The sequence below is a fragment of the Onychostruthus taczanowskii genome, unplaced genomic scaffold (genome assembly GCF_017590055.1).
Source record: "Onychostruthus taczanowskii isolate IOZ18803 unplaced genomic scaffold, ASM1759005v1 scaffold37, whole genome shotgun sequence".
In the NCBI taxonomy this organism is placed as follows: Eukaryota; Metazoa; Chordata; class Aves; order Passeriformes; family Passeridae; genus Onychostruthus; species Onychostruthus taczanowskii.
The window spans coordinates 10,469,248-10,491,843 of record NW_024501126.1 but is presented as its reverse complement, the minus strand read 5'-3'; positions in this window follow the sequence as shown (position 1 = coordinate 10,491,843).

Here is a 22,596-nt window from a genome sequence, read left to right as displayed (position 1 = left end):
TTTTTTCATATTGTATTTATTTTTCCTTTACTGTCTTGAGCCCATGGGTTGCAGCTTTTGCACTTCATAATCACTACATCAGCATCACTAAAATACAGAATACTGATGACTTCTGTAGTGCTGAAAATATTGTGTTCTTTTTAATTTTCTGTGCTTTCTCCACTCTAAGGGCTTTTTTGATTGGTAAAGTATTTTAACCATCTGCTAGAAGACAAGGTAGCTTTCTTAAAGAACCACTGCTGTCTTTCAGGTTTCACTTCAGATTGTGTGAACTTCACAACATGTGAATTGTTCAAGAACTGGATGGGAGGGAATGTTTGCAATTGAATATTTTGTGAATAAGCAATCCCTTTTCAATCTTCTGTCCTAAATCTTGTTTATTGTTTGTACAGTATCTTTGCTCTATCATAGTGTAGAAGATATAGAAATATATTTAAAACATCTGAAATTTTAAAATTTGGATACATAAAGTATGAAACAGGTCATGGATTATATTTAAATATTGAAAGATAATTGACAGCTTCAATTGTCTGTAGCAATCGTGAGAAAAGAGACTGGGAAATGTCTGCACCTTGAAACAAACTGAAATTTTAAGAACATATCTCTTTCTCAAAAACTTTTACCAGAGTTTCTTAACATCAGGTCAGTAGGACAGAATATGGGGAACAAGCTCACAATTAGGGTTTCACCTCTAACATTCACGTTCAAACTTTTGTTTGACTTACTCAGGCTTAAAATTAAAAGCCTTGTTTGTTTGTGCCCTCCTTGCCCCAGTGCAGTAACTAGTGAACTAGTTGATAGATTCCCCCTGTAAAATAACTTCCGCATTGGCATTTCAGTTAGAGTATGGCAACAGATACATGGATTTGATTAAATTTCTGGTTTTCCTCTTATTTTTAAATATCTTGAGAAGAGGCATTTTACAGGGAAACTGATGGGTAGTTACTGATGGAAATGTAAAAAGAAAAAAAGAAAATAAATATTGGAAAAAGAGCAGTGGTGTACAAACGTAGTGAAAAACTCAAGACTTTAGGAATGACAGGAAGTAGTAGCAGTTACCAGTTTCTAATGGAATACTTTCTGAAGGTTTTGCCTCACACTTTGGGGAGGGAGATAATATCAGAAAAAGAAGGGGAATCAGGCACAGACCACACCATGGAGCCTGGAACTGGCCAAGATGAGGATAGCTTTTTATGTGCTAATGGCTGAAATTTGATAAATTGATATAACATGAAAACTGATTAGATTGGCTATGCTTCATGACAAACAGAAATAACTGTAGATTAAAACAACAAAATCCCACAATCCTCGGAGAGCTGAAGCTTTCTGAAACCTCTGAAGGTCACCCAATCCAAAACCCATGCTGAAGCAGAATCACCTTGATCCTGTTCTCCAAGATCGTGTCCAGACAACTTTTGCATATTTACAGGGATGGATGCTTCACCATCTCTCTGGCAAAACTTTGCCACTTTTGGGTCATTCTCTCTGTGGGAACTTGTCCTGGATGGGACAAGCTGGACACTGGCCACATAGCCACACAACAGCAAGCCTCAAGAAAAAAGAAGCCACAACTAATGGCATCCAGGCAGCTTATGGTGAGGAGCAAAGGACTCGCAAATGACTCTGGGACCAATTGGGAGTGGCCATGCTGATCAACAGCCTGTGATTGGCTAGAAGTCTTCTAGAACATTCTGTGAGAGACCGTGTGTGTGTGTGTGTGTGTGTGTGTGTGTGTGTGTGTGTGTGTGTTTGCCCCACTTCAGGGCTTTCTGGAGCAGCATCTGTATGTTTTGTTTTGCACCCTCGTTTGTGCCCTTTTCATTTATTTAATAAATATCTTCAGTTTTGGCACTTAAGCTGTACCCATCCCTTCCTTGTGGTTGCGCCACTTGACTACACCACCGTTGTGCTCCAGAGAGCAGAGGATTTCCCCGTGCACCCTGCAGATCCCTCAGGGTGCTATTGCTGACACTTCTCCAGCCACTCAGCTGCTAGCCAGGTCAGAGAGATCACTGGCTGGACACAACGCTCACAGCTGACAAACTGTTTCCTGATGTTCAGAGGGAACCTCCTGCATTTCAGGTTGTGACCATTGCCTCTGGTCCTGCCACCAGGCACCACTGGGCTCCCTCCCCTTTGCACCCTCCCTTCAAGACCGTATATGTATATTGATGAGACAACCTTGCACTCCAGTGCTTTGGAAGCATAGAAAATGGGATCTACTTATAAAAGTACAATTGTGTCGCTTTAATGATCACTGTATAATTTTGCTGTTTCATCAGCTCCTATTGTGTATAACTAGTTGTGAATTGACACTCATTTTGATGAAGGAGCTTCTTGTAAATTACTTTTCCTGACCTGCTTTTTTTCTCCCTTAGGTTTATTTTTTTAAAAGAAGATATGTATTTTCATCAAAGAATTTAAAGGAATTTTTAAATCCTATTTTTTTCAAGGAATGAACTTTAGTATATATACAGGGATAAGAGATAATAAATATGCCAAACATCTGATTTGCATAATTTCATCTGAAGAAAATGGCATACCAGAGTATCAAAAGTCAAATTTCTCAGTTATCCATTTAAATTTGAATCGTTTGTTATATTGTAAACTTTTAATCCTTCTTATTGTATTTCTGTAAATTGGGCAACAGATAGTCAAGTCTGAGGGGTCAGTCAGGCTCAGTAAAAATGGATGCAATAAAAAAATATTTGAGGAGGCTGAGATCTTTATTTCTTTAGTTTTTTTTAGAGAATGTTTCATGTGGGATGACTACCTCTCTTTCTGTCTCTTCAGATCATCCCAAACAAACTTTCTTTCCTTCTTTTGAAACAAAGAAATTCCATTCTTGCCTCATCAGTCAATCATTTCCTTTGAGAATTTTTATTTAATATGTTTTGAATTCATGAAAATTTTTCTATGCCTTTCTGATGGGTTATTTCCCAAAGACGAGTCACCCTAAGCCAATTTCAGAAGCATTTATGTTGGCATTAGCCTGCACTTCTGCCAAAAAGAGCACTCATTCTTGCTGTTTTGTCACTCATTATCTTGCAAGCATTTGTGTGATGTACTACTTTGTGTGGAATTGCACAAGTAAATTTAGGTTTGTATTTATATCAGAGAAGATGTGGCTGAAGATGCTTTCATTTGAAGTGCAGTGTAATGAAAGCAGTAGCTCACTTTATGGTCCCCATCAATTCTCAAGAAAGCTCTGTACAGGCCACAAAGAACTTGCTGTACTTTGGCAATAGAATGGGCCATTGTGTTTGGGGATTAAAGTTGTCAATCACATTCTCCTCTTCTTCAGTAGAGCCAACTTTAAAGAATCTTGGTATTCAGCAACAATTGTTTGAAGTGACAATTACAAAGAGGGACAAGGGATGGAGCCTTTTTCTTTTAACTTTTTAATCTACCCATTCCTTTGAAAAGGAAGAGCATAGGTAAGGAGCCCAAAATATGAATTTTATTCTAACACAGCTTTTATAGGTAAAAGAGGTATTTTCTTAGTCTTCAAGGAATAACATAATGCTGCAGCAACCTTACTCAGCCTAAAAAAAATAAAAAAAAAAAAAAAAAAAGAGTGCCAGTAATACAAATACTTGTAAGAAGTTATGTGAATTTCAAAATGTGAGAGCAAATGAAAGAAATATCCATGGGGGGAAAGAAAACCCAAACAGTAAATATTTCCAAGTTTGCATTTCCTATACTGAGAACAAAGGGAAAAAATGCGAAGAGGAAAGAATGAAAGATAGTGATTTAGAAGAAATTTTACATTGATACTAAAAATAAGCAAAGAGGATACAGCATGAATGAAAGTAATATCTGAAAGCTCTGCGCTTAACTTTATTTAGCATCTATTAAAAACATCAGTACTGAAAGATAAAGATGAAATTCTAATACTAAGCACTGAACGGAGTTCATTGAAATGATACAAGAGCTGGTGGCAGATAAAAAGGCTTAAAAATAAGGTTTTACTATTTCTGTCAAAAAGTAGCCTGTATAAGAAAGGCTAGGGAATTTAATGGGATAATTTTTCAAAGGAATAAAATAATAATAATAAAAAAAAATCTCTGTTTCAACCCTAGAAATAAGACAGAAATAATGAAAAAAAAAAAAAACCAAAAAAACCTAAATGTTTTATATTGCATAAGATCCTTTGACAGATATAGAGAGAAGTTACCTTATTTAAATCATTTCAGTGAGTCACTTTTGTGAGCTCATTTCAGTATCTTTATGGTGTGGGCCCCAAGTATCTTTGTCTTGATTTGGCAGTCAGATGTATACACATGTATCCTTGTAGAGCTACATTGTCTGACAGTTGTTTACTCCTAGAACATGCAGAACACTGTAATACCTTTCACATACGGAAAATAAATCCCCACAGTAGGTCTATTTTACCTCTAATTTTTATGCTGAAGATATAAGTGTTATTTTGTCTGTCTTTAATCTGATGACACATTTCCATTTTCTATAGTCCTCCAACTGCTAGATGAACACCAACTCTAATGTAAATTTTTAAATGGTGTGTGGAAACAACAGTGAAATTTGTTAACAGTAGCAGAATTTAATTCCCAATTCCCATTCCATTAATCTCTGTATTTTTAAGAGGTCCCACTAATGAGTTCTTTCTGTAATTAATCATGTTGACACAGTTCAAAGTAGATGATTTAAATCTTAGCTGAGAAGTAAAGAGTCGGCAAACTCTCACTTATTGTAGATTCAGTGACGTTAACAGTGAATTGAATGTGTTATGGGGTTTCTCAGTGTAATACCACACTGGACTTGATCTTGAGTTTGTAAGATATTTAACATAAATTATTTTACTGTATCTCTATTGTTCACTACAAAATGATCTCCAGTTTCTTGCTGGAGATTTTTCTTTTAGCATTGTAGGAAATATAGATTCCAACAAAAAGGGGGTTTTTGTTCCTGCTAAATATGAAAACATTATTTTAATTAATTAAGAAATAGTGGTATGTGTCTGAAAGTTGAAGTTTGTGATAACATTTGTAAAATTTAAACTATATAAATGTTCTAAAAGTGTACTATTGCAAACAGATCAGCAAAAATCTTTTAGAGGTCCTGCAAGCACATGGAATGTCACCGCAGTCATAGAAGCTGCTCACTCAAATAATTAGGTCATCCACATAAAATTTTTTAGAATCCAGGGACCAATCTGGTATAATGATGACAAAAACTAAAATTGTATAAAGCACCAGTGTCTCTTTTGTGATGTATGATAGCTCTAAAATCAGTGGAATTTAAATAAAGGAATTTTAAAATTTCACAAAATGATAAAAATAATGGCCATGTGTTCCATTGAAAAAAAATTATATTGAAGCTGTCCTTTGCTATTAAGCAATGGAATACAGGAGTTACCAAAGATACTCTGAAAAGGGATTTCCTCAAATCTTCCGTGTTGATATAGACAGTCAGCATCCCAATAAAACCTAGATCCTGTGCCCAACCAGTCTGTCAGCATCCAGTTATGGGGACCCCTCACTGAACAGTCTTCTGGACCAGAGAGTGATTGGACTGACTTGGTCAGGGTCACAAGCCAACAGAGAGACATCCCCTCCCACATCTTTATTTGAGTATGTCACCTGCTGACAGCCACTGCCAGCACCCATGAAGGACTCATACTAACAGTTTACAGAACACTCTTTTTTAATAAGATTGTGACAAGTTAAAGTTTGTGAATTGTTAGTGATAGTATCTGACCGAAAAATGTATTCAAAGCAAAATACTGAGAAGCTGTAATCCCTAACACAAGCTGGCTTGAGATAATCATTCAGTATACATAAAAGTACAGTTCTTACCCAATAGGAGTCCCTATGGTGAAGAAGACAGGTTCAGACCATCAACTGATTCCAACAATTGCAATGGAGTCTCCCTAACTTTGTCTCATTCTTAACTTACTTTTATACTATTTTTTTATGTCTTGGTGGAGCTGGAGTAACTCCGATAGTACATATGTTTGTCACTGATTGGTGTAAAATTCTAAGATTTTTCTAATTCTATAGTCGATAGAATATAGAATGCTTCTCTGTGAGGGGTGGTGGTAACCTTGGAGACAGGTAGCTTTGGGATAGAGGTGTGTATCAGACATCTGTGATCTCACCATGGTTGCTGGTTCAACAGCAAGACATCCTTCTTCTCCCTTGACTAACACCTCATATGGGGATTTTCAGCTACAAGGTGCCACCGAGATCCTTCCTTTGCAAGGATTTTAACAAAGCCTGGCTGCAGTGTCTCCACTCTACTCCACCCTCCATTTCATTTCCCTTAGCAGGACTCGTGAGGGGAAATCAGGCATGATGACTGCGTCCCATCCAGGGACGCAACTGCATTTCACCCAAAAATTTCTACATTGTTATAACTCCTATTAGCATATGAATATAACTTCTCAGTTTTCTCTGAATCCCCCAGCCATTTTCCCACGTTCTGATACTCTGATAAAACAAATGGTGGGAAAGGGCAAAAGAAGGAGATGGTCATAGTAAAGCTAAAGATACTGTCGAAATAAGAATTTCATAATTGGAGGCTTTACAGTCTGTTTTGCCTGCTTCTTAAACCAGAGGAAAGAAATAAATTGATTTCAGAATTTGTCTGAAGACAATCTCAATAGGAAAAAAACATAAGTGTATTGTTGGTGATTGTGCGTCTTTCATCTGGCAGCTATGCAATGTGGGGGAGAGTGACTTCAATTTTGAGGATGCCATCATTGACACTGACTAAACTTCATTATACTGGCAGTTATATCAAACTTATCAGGCAAACCAGGAGTGTAATCTTTATAATCACTCCAGTTTTGTTCTTTAAAAGATTGTGAATGAAGAGCATTTTGTCTGTTTTATCTCTAGATCCTCTCACTTAAAACATCAGTTCAACATGCTAGTCTTCAAGAAAATGTGATAGCTGAAAAGACAGACCAGTGCTTAAAGCATATTGATACCTGCAATGTTATAAAGATACTATCTACTTTAAGGTACAACAGAAATGTCTTCAGGAAATGTTTTGGGTTCATCTGAGAACTGCATGGGAGGAAACTTCCCTGTGCACAAAAAATGGTGGTATCTCTCTCTGAGGCACGAAAAAGATTTGAATCTGCAAAAATAATCAATCATGACTAGTTCTTGGTATTTCCTTGACATTATGAAATAATATCTATTTTACAAGTCAATTAACATCTTTTAGTCACAGTAGACTGACATGACTCATCAATTTAACAGTCCTAAAATTTGGCATCAATAAACATCACTTCTTGCTTATTCTTTTCATAGCTGGGTCTAATTCAATAATTTTTTTTTTTTTGGAAAACACAAGATCACATCAGCAATGAAGACATGGGATCTTATTTAGATAAACCATATAACATAGAAGACATTCAAAACCAGAACCAATTTACATATACAGATGATTGACTTTCTTTCCATTGCAGAATAAAACTAAGATTTGTTTTAGGTACAGCTAAGAAGAAAACCTGGTTTTCAGGAATTACTGTGAATTTTTGTTGAAAAACAAATAATTTTTTAAAATTATTCAGTGAAGGTTTTTATTTGCAGATTTTCCTGTGTGTGATTATTATACAGTTATTACTTTGCTTTAGTTGAATTTGTTTTAAATGCTTAAATGATGGCAGCTTTATAAATAAAATAGTTATCTTACCTGTATCAGGCACTAGTGTTTGGTTTTATCTAAAATGTTTTTGCATTATATATCATTGGTTTTATTTGGGGGAAGAGTATAGTGAAAAAAATGAGACATTTTTTGAAAAAAAAAAATTCTCTTTTCCTAGCTCTTGTCAAGGTTCTACCAAGGTTTTTTAAGTTGACTATAGACTTTTTAAATTCATGCATTTATATGAATGCTTCTCCATGCTATCAGCAGTTTAAAGTTATTATATCTATCAGTTCTGGAACTGGCTTTTGCTGGTCTGAAAGCCAGATGGTTTTGCCTTCTGATGTGTTCTCCCTTCCAGAGCTATCCCCAGTGCTTGCTCACCCTTTAAAGAAGCTAGGGGCAGCGTGTCTCCCTGTTCTGCTGTACTGCCGAACTCATTGAGTAAATCTATCTCAGCAGGAGGTTTTTAAGGGTTTTTTTCCATTGTAAAAAACAAGGAGCAACCCTTCTCACAGGAAGTAGAAGTGTGACCAGGTTAAAAAAAGAGAAAAAAAAAAGAAAGTAGAAGAAAATTTCTGTGTATCAATTATTGTCTTGCAAGTATAAGCCCTTGACACGGGCTATAAGTATTCAAGCACCTTTCCCGTTTGTGTCTACCCCTGGGTTGGCGGGTGGTGGTTGGTGTAATGCATGCAGTGCCAGCAGTTTTTGTGATTGCTGCATGCCTTCCTGCCCTCAGGTGTGCAGTTCCCCTCGGGATCACACCAGTGCAGATGGCTGATGCACTTCGTACATCATCTGGCTTCCACCTCTAGGCATGGGAAAGGTTTTGGACAACCTTGAAAGCCAGCTGCTCTCAAGGAGTGCTTCTTCTTCTGGAGCCTTCTTCTTTCCCCTTAGTAATATGAGGACTTCAGAAAAGTTCTACACTTTCCAGGCAGAAAAGTCTGAGTTGCCCCCTGACTCGTTTTGAAAATCTGTGTTCTGCAACAAGCTCTTTGAACTTAGGTTTCCATAAAATTAACAAAAGCACATTAATAACATTAGATAAAGAATGGTTTATCTTCCAACTTTGGTGATATTTATGAATCTTTTTACAGTAGATAGGCTTAAAAAAATACAGCAGAAACAAAGAAATTAAAAAATACATTATTAATTAAAAGGCATATTAAAGGACTTAGGTCTTGGACATGGAAATAAAACTTAAATTTAATAATGTCTGTGTTGGAATTTAATAATGTCTGTTTATTAATACTGATATTGCATTGGGACAAAAAAGAACAGTGCTGGAGATGGATTTTTTTCCCATTCATTTAGGTTATGGTGATGTACTGATTCCATTAAATGCCACTGATAAAAAATATTTTTAGATGTGGTACAACATCAAAAATATTCTGTGGTACGGTCAAAATCAAATTAATATTAAATGGAATTAAAATTACCTAGTATAAGCTTAAAACATCTGAACATCCAATAGTCCACATACTCTAAGTGTTAAAACAGAGGCAGTGAAATGTAATATGCATAAATTTATACATAGTGTACACTGAGTTTTCATTTACAACAATAAAACTCCACTTCTCGACTCCTATTGAATCATTCAGAAGGATTAGAAAGGATCAGTGATCTATAGCCCCATATTAAAAAGGACTAGAAAGAGAGAATAAATAAATTTTAAGCTTTGAAAAATGTGTTAAGTATTTTTACCTTAAAAATTATTTAAGGAACAAATGGTTAATTCTTCCTTAGCAATCATAACTTTAAATAGTGTTATGGGTTTAGATCATGCTTTTCTATTGCACTAAAAATGAATATTGTAAAACCAGTCATTTTCTTACTGCGTAGTCTGTTATTTGCATCTGTACAGGTAACTCTAGCACTTTTAGTAATACATGAAAATTTCAGCATTTTTTTTCTCATTGCAGATCCTATAAATATAAGAATTTGACTTGCTGGTCTTTAGCACAGCCAACTGAGACAAGAATTTCTTACCACATCGAGAAATGAGATTGACTGGTTCATCGGGTGACTGGCATACAAAGATATTATAGGTGACTAATGCACAAAATACTTTTGGTATTGTCAGTATAGGAAAGGAAAAATGAAGTACTGATCTCTTTTTAAAATATCTACCTTAGTTTTGCAGTTTCAAAGAAACTGCCAGGACAGTTTCATTTACAACTTGCATACTATCCTCTTGCTCATGTTGTTGACAAAGGGGCTAAATAGTGTCTAGACCAATAATGACTCTTGATACATGCGATTCTGTAGAATCACAGACTTTCACTACCTTATGTTCTATGTAACCAATTAAGTCCTTAGTATGACTGTGGGGATATTGGGAGAGAATGTGTCAAAATCTTTACTCAGGTTGAAGGAAGGTATTTGTCCTGCTGTCTACATCCACTCATTTAATCAGAGAGGATAAGTTGGTCAGGCAAGATTTTCTCTTGGTAAATCCATACTTGCCAGTCCAAGTCAGGCTGCTGTCCTAAAAAGCTTTTTGGGGACAATTTGCTCTATAAATTATATAGTGATGTGAGTAAGGCTGACCAGCCTTGTGGTTCTGTGGATCTTCCTTCTTACTGTTTTTGGAAGATGGACATGGTTTACCATTTTCAGTTGCTGAAGAATTTCTCTGTTTGTTTAATAGATAGTAATGTACACTTGCAGCCCAGACAGCCAACTGTATCCTGAATTGCATCAAAAGAAACATGACAAGCAGGTTTAGGAAGGTCATTCTCGCCCTCTCCTGTGCCCTTGTGAGATCCTGCCTGGAATACTGAGTCCAGCTCTGGGTACACCAGCATAATAAGGATATGTGCCTGTTGTAGTGAGTCCAGAAGAGGGAAATGAAGATGATCAAAGGGCTAAAGCACCTCCCCTGTGAAGACCAGCTGAGATAGTTGTGGTTGTTCAGCCAGGAGAAGAGTCTCTGGAGAGACTTCACTGCAATCTTCCAGTATGAAAAGATGCCTACAAATTATGACAAGGGCATGTAGTACTAAGACAAGGAACAATGCCTTTAAGAGAAAAGAGGGTAGATTTAGATTGGATTTTTTCTTCACAGAGAGGGCAGTGAGGCACTGGCATAAATTCCTCAGAGTAGTTGTGGATGCTCACTGCTGGGAATGTTCAAGTCCATCTTGGATGGTGCTTTGTGGAGCATGATCTAGCAGAAGGTGTGCCTGCCCATGACAGGGGGGTTTAAACTAGATGACCTTTAAAGGTCTCTTCCAACCCAAACCATTCAGTTATTCTGTAGCAGGGAGTATCTCCCCAATGACAACAGTCACTCGATTCAACACTGCTAGATGTATCCTGTCCCATTTCGCATTTCTCCCATTTACTTACATACCTCTAAAATGACTGAAAGGATCATGCATTTTATCAGTAGATGGAACATATTTTCTTAAAGACTCCTGAAAGCCAGTAAATTGAGTTACCAAATACAGGTGCCATTAAACGTTAGAAAAGAAGAATACCAAGAGAAGTGGCTGATAATTCAGTTCTTCTGTTTCTTAAAGCAAAATTAGAAACTTCCCAGACCATATCCACCAATCAAACCTCAGCTGTTAGGCTTACTACCAGAGAAAGTGAGTGGAATTTTTCGTGTTGTCTTGCATGTGACTGCCTACTTAATGGTTCCTTCTTGGCTAGAATCTATAGAATTGCCATTGCAATCATTTCCTCAAGGGGAGGCACTCTCTGGGAGCTTTAATTTAATGGTAGAAAGAATCGGAAGAATAAAACAATGACAACAGCTTAACTAATGATATACCAAAACACAATTGACGAATTCTACTTTTTGATAAACATTTTTTTTCATTTTGGAAGATATGGGATCAAAACCAAAGCATTTTAGTTAGCCTTTTTTAAGGGAATAACACTTTATATGGTGTGCCTTTCCTACACCTTTAGTGAACAGATGGGTAGTAATCGGTTATGAGTGCAGTTGGAGCACTAAAGAAAATGTCATTTTTTCTCCTGCTAGCCATTTATCTATTTAATTCTTTGACAGAACAGAGGAAATGTAACTAAATGTTCTGTTTTAATTAAAATGAAAGTAAATTTATTAGTCAGGGAAACTCTGTGTACTGTTTATGCTTGGGGAACAGAACAAACATATGTCTCTGCTTCATTGTTTGTCACCATCTAACACGAGGTTACTTCTTGCTGCTTATTTTTCCTATTAAACAAATCATACTAGTCATAAACTTGATTTTTCTTAACTAACTAATTACAGTGGGCACTAATAAATAAATGGCAAAAGTAAAGCACATCCTGAGAAACATTCCAGTAGATGGTGGTTCTATTAAATAAACGGCAGCCATGACATTACCTACATGGAAGCATGAAGTTGGCTTGTGGAACTGCAGTATTTCGCCATGCAAGAGCGAAGAGAGTAAGAATCAAATTGTTTCTTGACTCTCATTTCCATGTCTTCAGTTGTCTTATTGCCTGGCTAGAGGAATGAAACAGAGGGGCAGCAGGGAGGGGCTTTTATGCTGGTGATACCAGAGACGTATCCCCACTGGAATTTTCAAACCTTCAATAAAATCTTATGATCTACCACTTGTGCTAAGCACACTGAAAGGGGATAAACACACAAGGCTAGGCACTGCAGAATAGGAAGGATGCTGTACCTACACATTAGCCTTCATGGAGGAGATCCCCCATCAGACACAGTGCTGAAGAGTGCTGATGCGGACAGAATTACATGGCTTTAAACCTCATTTTCTCATTTGACACTTCTAAATAAAAATGTTGTCAATCTAAGCTTTCAGAATTCGGAAGTGACCAAGAAGTTTATCCTCTGTTTCACTTCTGCTGTCTCTTCCTCTTTCAGAAACGTAGATGAATCCTTTTTCCTAGTCTAATTGGAAATTAGATTAATCCAGTTAAGAGAACCACTGGGATTAGACATTAACTGACTCTACAGCCCTGCACTAAACACTGTTGTCCCACAAATTACAGGTGATTCAACAACTAGGAGCCCTACTACAATATCGTGGCAGTTTCCAGCCGGGCTATGCCCGGTGGGCTGCCGTGGCCAGGATAGCTCAGGTAGGCTCAGCATAGCGTCCGAATTCCCAAGCAGTTCCCAGTTGCAGGCAGCCTAAGCAAGCTTTAGTGATTTCAGCTCTCAGTGATTATCAGCTCTTTGTGATTTCAGCTCTTTAGCTTGCTGGTGCCGCTGCAGCAGATGCAGGGAGAGAGAGGAGAAAAAGCTGTATAAGCTTCTGCAGGATTCTTTATTGGTGTCCCCCACAAAGGGTCTCAGTGACAGCTCTTCTGCCGAACCAGGAAGAATTAGGGGTTTTTATACTCTTCAGGGGTTTTGGAAATTTTCCAATAGTAAGGGTCAAGGAAAAGTGACCTATAGGCTTACAGGGAGATAAGCAGGGTCCGAAAGGCAGAAGAGAGGGCCTTCTAAGGCCCAGTCATCGTGACTTGGCATTTCCTAGCTCAGGCTCCTGACCGCCAAGGAGGCCTTGCAGGCCCTGGGCCTGCTACACTACAAAGCTCAGCCAATTTCCAAATTCAACTTTGGTCTTATGTTAGTGCTCAATATAGTTACAAAACATGGTTACTAAAATATAGTTCAAATTTTTCCCCTTGTGGCAAAGAAGGCCAAGAGAATCCTGGGCTGCATTAGAAAAGCATTACCAGCAGCTTAAGGGAAGCTGTCCATTGCCTTGGTCCTGGTGAGACCATTGAGTGCTGAGTCCCATTCTCAACCCCTCAGTACCCAACTCATGAGCATGTACATGAGCAAGTGCAGCAAACAGTCGTGTTTCAGACCTCATTCATGGATCAGAATATCCACCGTATCAGGTGAAGCAGAGAGGTTGTGCTGTTTGGTCAGGAGACAAGAAGGTTCTGAGGAGGTCTTACCAAAATGTAAAAAAGTACCTGATGAAGAAGGGGAGGTAAGGAAGAGGAAACCAGACTCCTGTCAGAGATGCCCACTGACTGGGTATGAAAGTACCAGCATATATTGGTATATTTAAGTATATTGTTGGTCATGCACCTTTTTGGAAGGAGAAAAACAGTATCTGCACACATCTTCATACTGGAAGAAGTGCTAAAAAAGAATGACAGGAAAAACATACAGCTATAGTACAGAAGGACTGCTAAGTTTCCGTGAAGATTCTATATCAAAAATTACCCAATTTTCCTTCACTATCTTCAGCATCATTCAGCATTATGGTTTCAATTGAAAGGATATTCCAAATTTGGTAGAAGTCGCATCATCATCTTGTAACATTTTACATTTCCCCTTTTTTTGATCTGCCTTTAGCATACTGTGTGCTGAGTCTAAGAGAAGCAATTTCTTTATCTTAGCAAAGATGAAAAGACATAATATGTTCAAGAAATAATGTCCTTTTGGATGATATTATGAAAATCTGTCTTTATATTGTCCCAGGAGCCTTTGCTTGTTAGTGTTTTCCTACCACTAGGCAATAACTTATTAAAGCTCTAGTTACAGTGGAAAAGAAGGTTGTATCTCACTACCAGCTGCAAGAGCCAAACTCCCCAAAATATAATGCTCATAATTTGAAATAGGACATATTTGTATCTCATGCTTTATAGAGAGTATCTGAATAACGATTCACAACAATTCAGGGAGAACCTTGACTTGTGAGGATTTAGTACCAGTCTGTTTATGAAAAAGGTTTATTTTTGCCTACATTAATTTCAAAACCATCAAGATAATTTTATTTACAATTTTAAACTTACAAAAATGCCACCCATTACATATGAACAGTATACAGTTACCAGGACATATGCCATTTTACGCTGGCCAGTGCATGATCCACAATTACACAATTGTATTAGTGTCTCAGGAAACACACCAATTAAGCAAGTTTCTTGATTGAATGGTGTCTGTTATAAACATTAGTGTGAAATTCCACAGGATGGGCAGAAAGATCTACTAATGTCTCAGTTAATTACTTCACTGCCTTCAGCTGAGTCTTCTTTCTTGTCTGTTTCTATGCAGAGACTGAGAGATTGACACACCAGGCTATTCTTTTGTGGCCCTTTATGTTTTTTTTCCTATCTTTCCTGCATTCAGAAAGGGACTGATTAGCTCAGAGTTTTATGGTAACAGGTAGCAAAACGCCAGGCATTATGGTGTTTTCTCCAAGTCCTGTCAGTATATTTTGCCTGCTGTTTCATGGAATACTAAATTCAAGTGACTATATTATCACAAGTTTTCGTGACTGGCAACTGTTATTGGCATCATATATCTAGGAACAGCTGTTGTTGTTTTATTAGAAAATACTCTAGTGATGCTTAGTGTAGAAGGAGCCAAGGCAGTATCAGGAGTGCCATTCCCTCTGCAATTAGTATAGTGTAGAATTTGCTAACCTGTATTAAAAATTTACTTTTTCTAAACAACTATTTAAATTTTCTAGAGGAAATGCATGCCTTACAGAATATTCAGAGAGACCATATGCAAAATAAATTGTCTTAATCCTATTTCCTCTGAATATTGTGCACATTACCAAATTAAAAATAAAAATATGGAGGCATGATATAAGAAACCTCCAGAGAGTCTTCATTAGGAACATGAAGATAGCTCAGGTGTATGTTAATTTACTAGAAAAGTTAAAAATTTCTGTCCCACTTTTATGTATCAGAATATGAAAATTTTTACTGCCATGATCTACTTTAGTATGATTTTCTGTTAGATATCTAGAGATGAAACAATATTGTAACAATACAACAATTTGAATCAAAATAATTTTTGCATTTTTATATTTTACTACATATAAGTTCTCTTCGAAATTGAAATAGCAGTAGTGTGGTGAGTCACTTATGTCTCATTGTGATGCATCATCAAACTATATGCATTATTTTTATATTCAACTTGACATATTATGCTTTTTAACTCAAGACCAAATTGTTAATTCCATTTAGTGATATATTTTTGGTGACCATTTCTAAAGAACTGTCATTAGTACATCATATACAAACTTTTAAGAAAATTAATTTCTGCATAAATTAGTAGTTGTAAGAATATTTATTAATACTCAGCAAATAAAAATGTTCATCTACTAAGACAAGAAACAGATATTGGTGGGGAGTGTCAAATATGTTCTCAGACGTATGGCTGGGACCAGTTCTTATGCACTGCAGCTGAGAAGAAAAATAATGATTAGTGAATGTTAAATTTGTGGCACGAAATGGTAGATCCTTTGTTTTCACTCTTTCAAATCTAGGAAAAAGGGAAGGGTTTTGTAATTTTTTGCAGACTGAGAAGTTGCTGCTGGAGGTAGGCGTTACTATGCTATTCCCTGGTGCTTTTGAATGAGAACATGAAAATTCCCAGTGCAACTGCTCTCAGTGTGTGAGCAGAGGGCCCTGGCAGCGACTGAGCAAATTTTCTTTGGCTGCGGCTATTAGACTGTACATGTTTAAGAAAGAGTTGGACTTATTTTTGGCAACATCCTTATCCCAGTATGATCTTAGCCATTTCTCGTCTATTCATCTTGTGTACAGGAACTTTGTAATCTATAAATGAACTGGAATTTTCATTACTTTTTTTATAAATGAACCACTTAGTGTTTTTCTAATTGGTTGACTGTTAGCTGGATGATTAGTTCTCTAGCAGTTACCTGCAAGACAATCAATTCATGTTTAGCATACTAAGCACCCCCAAAGAGAGACTGATTTTGTGAGCATGTTCTATAACTTATTTGCTGGAGCAGCAAAATAATATTTTTTTTTTTAATCTGCAGAAACTAGTTTACTTTGGGTATAGCTATATATTTCCTTCATAACTAGTCTATGTCCTTTTCAGTACTGCTTTTAAACACAGCAAGTCCACAAGTTAGAAGGGATAAAAAGAGCCTCTTTTCTTCTACCCCTGTAGTCATTGTCACAAACTCTTGAGTCTGGGAAGGGAACTTACTGAATGTGATATACGAAGTTCTGTATTTTGATATACTGCTAGAATTGTGTAAGTTTGCTGGATTCCTTAGGCAAGACCCATGCATACAATGACTTCAAGGGTTATATTCAAATTTCTCTGGAATCCCTTTGGGAATACTGCTGCAGTCCCAGACAGTAACTTCATTTTGAGGTTCTTTTCATCAGACTTTTTTTTCCCATGACAAATTCAAATTTAGCATTCAAACTGATGAAAGGATTGACCTAACATCAGTAACACCAAATCTCAGTATTTAGTCTTAAAATGTAGGCTTAAAAGAAATGTCAGAGTTCATTGAGGCTAGTTTTTTCAAACTGTCAGCTTTTTCCTTGAAATGGCTTAATTTTGAATTCTTAAGAAAACTTTGATCATTGTATATCAAATTAGCCTGCAATAGTGGATATAATCTCTTTAAACAGATATTCTTTCCTCCTGCCTCTGAGAAGTCTCGGAAATATGTCAATATAAAATGCATGAGCATGTATTTATTTTATATGTATATATGAAGAAGGAATCACAGATTTTCACCTTCTAAATGCTTTTTGAAGCACCAAGACTTCCCTCTGCTTGTCAAACATCTTATTGCAGAAACAAATGATTTGATGACATATGTTCTGAGTTTCTGGTGAATATTCATAATTTTGTCTTATTCACTGGAAATTACTGAGAAAATACCTTAAAATAAAATGTTTTGTTTCCAGCCATATCCCTGGGTTGTTACACCTAAGCAGCATGTCACCCAAGGGTAGGCAGGCTGAAAGGTAACCCTGTATTTTATCCCTTTCATTTTACACACTGAGGTGGGAATCTTTGGAGGATGGTTTGACATGAATTCGTTTTCATGTTATATTGTCTGGAGTTTAAGAGAATGAAAGTAAACATGTCTTTTCAATCCCTTTTTCCTCCTTTTTTCCCCTCCCTGTTACTAATACAACTACTTCCTTGGCAAAATGTTAAAAATTTGCTCTTGCCATAGTGCAGTAAAATAGTGAAAGCATCTGGATAGAAGCAGCCCATCCCCCAGATCATGAGATCTGTTTGAATCTGGAGCTATGCACAACCTAACAGAAGTTGCATGAGAGAGAACACTCTGAAGACTATGTATTAAAGCATTGATTCATATGTGCTGCAGCTGCAAGCCAGAGGACGTATAAATAGCAAATTGAAACAGCTTCCATTTCATTCCCTCCAAGAGCTTACATCCCCCAAATTCAAAAAACTAGCTGCTTCTTGCCTTCAATTCCCTATCCTGCTAGCAAAATCATTTTTTAATGTATATCGCTGAGCAGCTCAGAGCGATTTTGTTTGAAAAGTTCTCAAAATCCAGCAGTCCAAGTGATCTCAGTGAGCAGTGTTGTTCTTTCCATCTAATCTGGTGTAACAGCTTCCCTTCCGGTTATGTTAAATTGTAGAATTATTCTTTTCAGCTCTGCTTTTCAAATCTAGATCATTTTTACATGGGGTACCTATCATTCATACTTCAGATGCTGCTTCTGACCCATAATACATTAAAAAAAAAAAAAGGCAGTAGCTTTATTTTCTTTCATCCCGTCGTTTCCTGCTGGAGCTTTGGGACTCAAGCATGCTCTGGTTTCATGGCTCACTCCAGGGTACATGTCCTGCTGGCTGGAAGCAAGGCTCCTTTGCACCAGCAGGGAATGTGCCAGGGCTTTCACTTATATGTTAATTACATTTTTAATATGCTGCTTTAGCAGGTTGAGTAAGCAGAGTCTGACACGGTTGCCCCATTCCTGAAACCCTGAATCAGGAGAATGCCATTAATCTTAATTCCGAATAAGGTGTGTTTGGAGTAAAGATGTTATACAAGGTCCAGATTTTTTAATTACTTTTGCATCAACCAGCCTGCCTTGATCCAAACCAGCCTGAAAGGGCACAAATTATCCACCAGCTTACAGTCACTGGTGTAGTGATATGAATATAGGGGTGTCAGAGGGCAAGAAATCTTTAAAGGAGTGGAGCTGATCTGGTAGGGGACGGGTTGCTAATGTGACACATCCTGCGCCCCACCAGGATTGGAAGGAGGCATTAAAGGGCATCATTCAGTCTGAATCTTATAGCCGGACCGTGTGGACGGCTGACGAACGAGCCAGCAGTGGAATGTTTAGCAGGCTGTGACGACTTTGCACAGAAATAGGAAAATTTATCGCCGGCTTGCCACAGCAGTACCGTACTGCCCGCTTTCGGTGGTGCGCCCCTTTTGTGGACTCCCGCCCCGCTCCCGGCTCCCGGCCCCCCTTCCCGGCACCGAATTTAGGGGCTCGCTGTCACCAAGCTGGAGCCATCCTTCTTGTGCACCTCAAGCACGAACAGGGGGGTTTTCCAGCCGCCGCGCAGTTACCGGACAAAGATATCCCTGTGCCCGAACACACCGGTTATATCGGTACGGGAGGACGGACGGACGGACGGACGGATGGACGGATGAATGGATGGATGGATGGATGGATCGGTATGTAGATGGATGAATCGCGCATCTGTCCGAGATCCGGGGCTAGCCCCGGTCTGCCATTGCGCGCAGGAGGCTGCTCGCATCCCCGAAGTGCTGGAAAGGGAGAAAACAAGGCGGGGAGGGGAGAAGGACGGGGGCGGGCGGGCGGCGCGGCCAATCGCCCGGGCTGCCGGCGCTGCAGGAGCGGCGGCGCGGGGCTCAGGGCTCCGAGGGATGCAGAGCCGGGGCCGGGTACCTCTCTGAGGACGGCGAGCAGCTGTGCCGCCAGCACTGCGAAAAGTCCCCATTTGCTTCTTATAAATTAAAGTGCCTTGTCACCAGTTAGGGCAAGTCAGCTAAGGTAAGGCTTAAATAAAATGACACTTTAATATGTGGCAACATGGATATTTCTGGACCGCGGTGCCGCTGACACAGCCTTCTAAGTAGCGCAAAATATTTTGTGCAATAATGCTGTCGTAGTGGGTGCACAACCTGTAATTTGTCTGTGTTAAAGTTGCCGCTGGTACGTAAGCCTTACCCTTGTGGTGCTGTAGAAACGTGTTTGCTTATCCAAGGCAGTTGCAAAGGGACCTGCAAAATACAGGCATAGGAAGGTAGCGGCGCTCTGTGTATGTGTTTGTGTGTGACCGTGTTCGTAATACCTACAGTTCTGCTCCTTAACTTACGGGGATAATGTGCAGATGCATTTTAATGGTGATGGCAGACAGATTCTTTAGCTCAGCTCACATATGTGAACCTTTTTTATACAATAAAACCGCATGCCATGTTGAACTATATGTGAAGAACATTAAGCTTGGTATTTGAATAGTAATTTCAGGGTTTTGTGTTCACCCCCCCCCCTTCCCCCCTCCCCCCATGTCTGTAACATTATATTTGATAACAGGATTGAAATTGCAGCAAAAGAAGACTTCCTGCAGATTTACTTTTAGCTGCTTGTTAAAGCTTAAGCAGTCACCTAACTTTACTTTGTGTAAAGGGCACTGTAAATAATGCACAGGCAGAAATAAATCCTCTCTCCATTTCCTCCTAGCCCACCCCAGTAGTACCTTTCCTAATCAACAAAAACTACTATGTGCCTTTAGTTCACACCACATTTTAACTGATGGAACTGTCAGTAATCTGGAACTGAGTGTTTTGGCAAGCAAGGAGTTCCCTAGGATGACTTCGCTAATGTGTGTCTCTGAAAACAACATAGTACTGAACCTGTGTGTGTGTGTGTATGTGTCTGTGTGTGCCTGTGAGTCTGTTTTGTGTACATGAGTGACAAGATACAAGGAGGACAGGGTGCAGAAGCCAATGAAATGTGGCAAATGTATATGCCTGCATGTATTTCTCTGACTGGATCTCTGTAAAACATTATGAGCATTTCTTATATTTCAATGTAGTTTATCATTCAGATTAGGGGTTGGGATAAATTCAATTTCATGTGCATCAATGCCCCATTAGTTTTTCACAATCAAAGGAAATACAATGGAAAACACAGGTAAAATTATGACTTCAGTTAGTACAGGTGATAAAATCACTGCCTATATTCAAGGTACAGAATGTATTTTTCATTCTGAGACACTAGGCATAACTCCTTCCTTTACAAATCTTTACTTCTGTGCTGCAGTCAACCATACACAGTTGTGTGAAAACACTGAAGCCTTCCTTCTGCATAAATGGTCCTCTGCTGAATAATAGTAAATGTTTGTTCTCAGGGCAAATATAAAATTAATTTAAAAGTTTGCCATGTTTGGCATTTTGCCTAACTGTAAAGGTAAGAAGATTTAGAGAAATAACCAAAAGGCTTCTTTAACCTACTTCACTGCCTTTGACAGAATATTTCATTTTATTTCATTTCATATTTTTCTGAAGAAGACATAGTATGGTATAGTTACCTAATACAAATTAAGGTGTGACTCTTTTTTTTGTTATGTGTACCTATGGAAACAATATAATATTTTTCTTTTGTAGTTAAAGTTACTAATCATCCTACCTAAGGACTACAATAAATAACTTTTTCATTTCTGCTTAGAAAATGTCAATCAAACAGAAAGCAAACAAACAATCCAACAAGAAACCTACAAAACAAATCAAGAAAACAACCAAACCAACACATTCTCTGTTGCCTGCTTTTTTCTAAAAATTGACTGGAGAAATAGTGTGTCAGGCAGCACTTTCCTTTAAATAGGACCAAATTCAGTGCACAATCATGGCTTAGGGGGCACTGTGCTGCTGACTAAACCATTTACAGATGAGATCCAAAACTAAATGCCTTTCACTTGCAGGTACTGAAGATCCTGTAAGACTTTCTAAGATAGGATTGTTGACTCTGCTATTAGGACAAAATGCCAGTCAAAGTTTTTATACTTTGTCTAGTTTAATTCTTCAAGTAGCTTAATTTGAGAGCATTGTTCTTTACCACCTACATTAAAAATGTTGTTTAGTGTGTTTGTCCTGCAATGCAGAGACTGTAACTCAGCCACGTCGTTGGTGCATGCTGTGCTAATTCATGGTAGTACTTCTGGTGAACATATGCAAAGTTATAAAACAACTGGGGATAAATATCTTCAACATCCAAAATTAGTGTATAAGGGTGCATGTGTGCATGCCAGAGAGGCACAGTTGTTACTGCACCAGAACTGAAGTTCCTGTGGTGCGTAAAATTTACATAATACCCCTCAGGGAATAATCTGTACTTAAAAGTGACTTTTTTTTTTTTTTTTTTTTTTTTAATAATTTTGTCTCTGAACTCTTAAACATTTAATGTGTGAGCTCTAAACATTAAAGTTATGAGCAATTGAATTACTAGTTCTCAATATGATCATATGGAAGATTTCAACCTTTATCTCTGGCTGATAAATGAAACTTGAAAGGTATGAAAAATTCTGTTAACTATAGCCCCTGCTCCTGGTTAAGAGCTACATTTCTGTTAATACAATTAGTGCTAAAAATTATCATTCTTATCAGATTGAATAAAACCAGCTAAATACCAGTGAGTCATCTGTTCCATGCAGATGAACATGAGCTCCTGTCTGGACAGCTAACAGCTAGTTAGCCCTGGCAGACCTGTCCTGCAAAGGGGCCTAAATCACCCATCATGACACCATGGACAGAGTTTCATTGCATATCGGCAACGCAAAATAATGGTGGCAGCTGACAGGGCAGGAAGCAGACAAAACAGATAGCAAAACCCCCCCAACACCAAAAAGTGATTGCATTCATAATAGAGATTCAATGCATCTTCTCTTAGAAGAAGACGGTACATGTGCAAAGGTCATAAGAAGAAACTCCACATGAAAATCTCAGCATAGCCTACACAGGTCTATATAAGCCAGCACTTATATCTCACTAGCATAATTATGGTGAAAAACTTATTTTCCATTATCAGTAGAGCTGCAGTTTAAATAGTATGTGTATAGTCTGGTGATAAATCAGGGTAAGTGCTTAAACTTCATCATATGCTTGATTGGCAGAGTTGGACAAGTCCCTAAAGCACTCTATAACTTCATGTATGACATGACCATTGCCTAATAATTATAGAATGAACAATGAATATTACATGATACTGTTTAAAAAATATTGC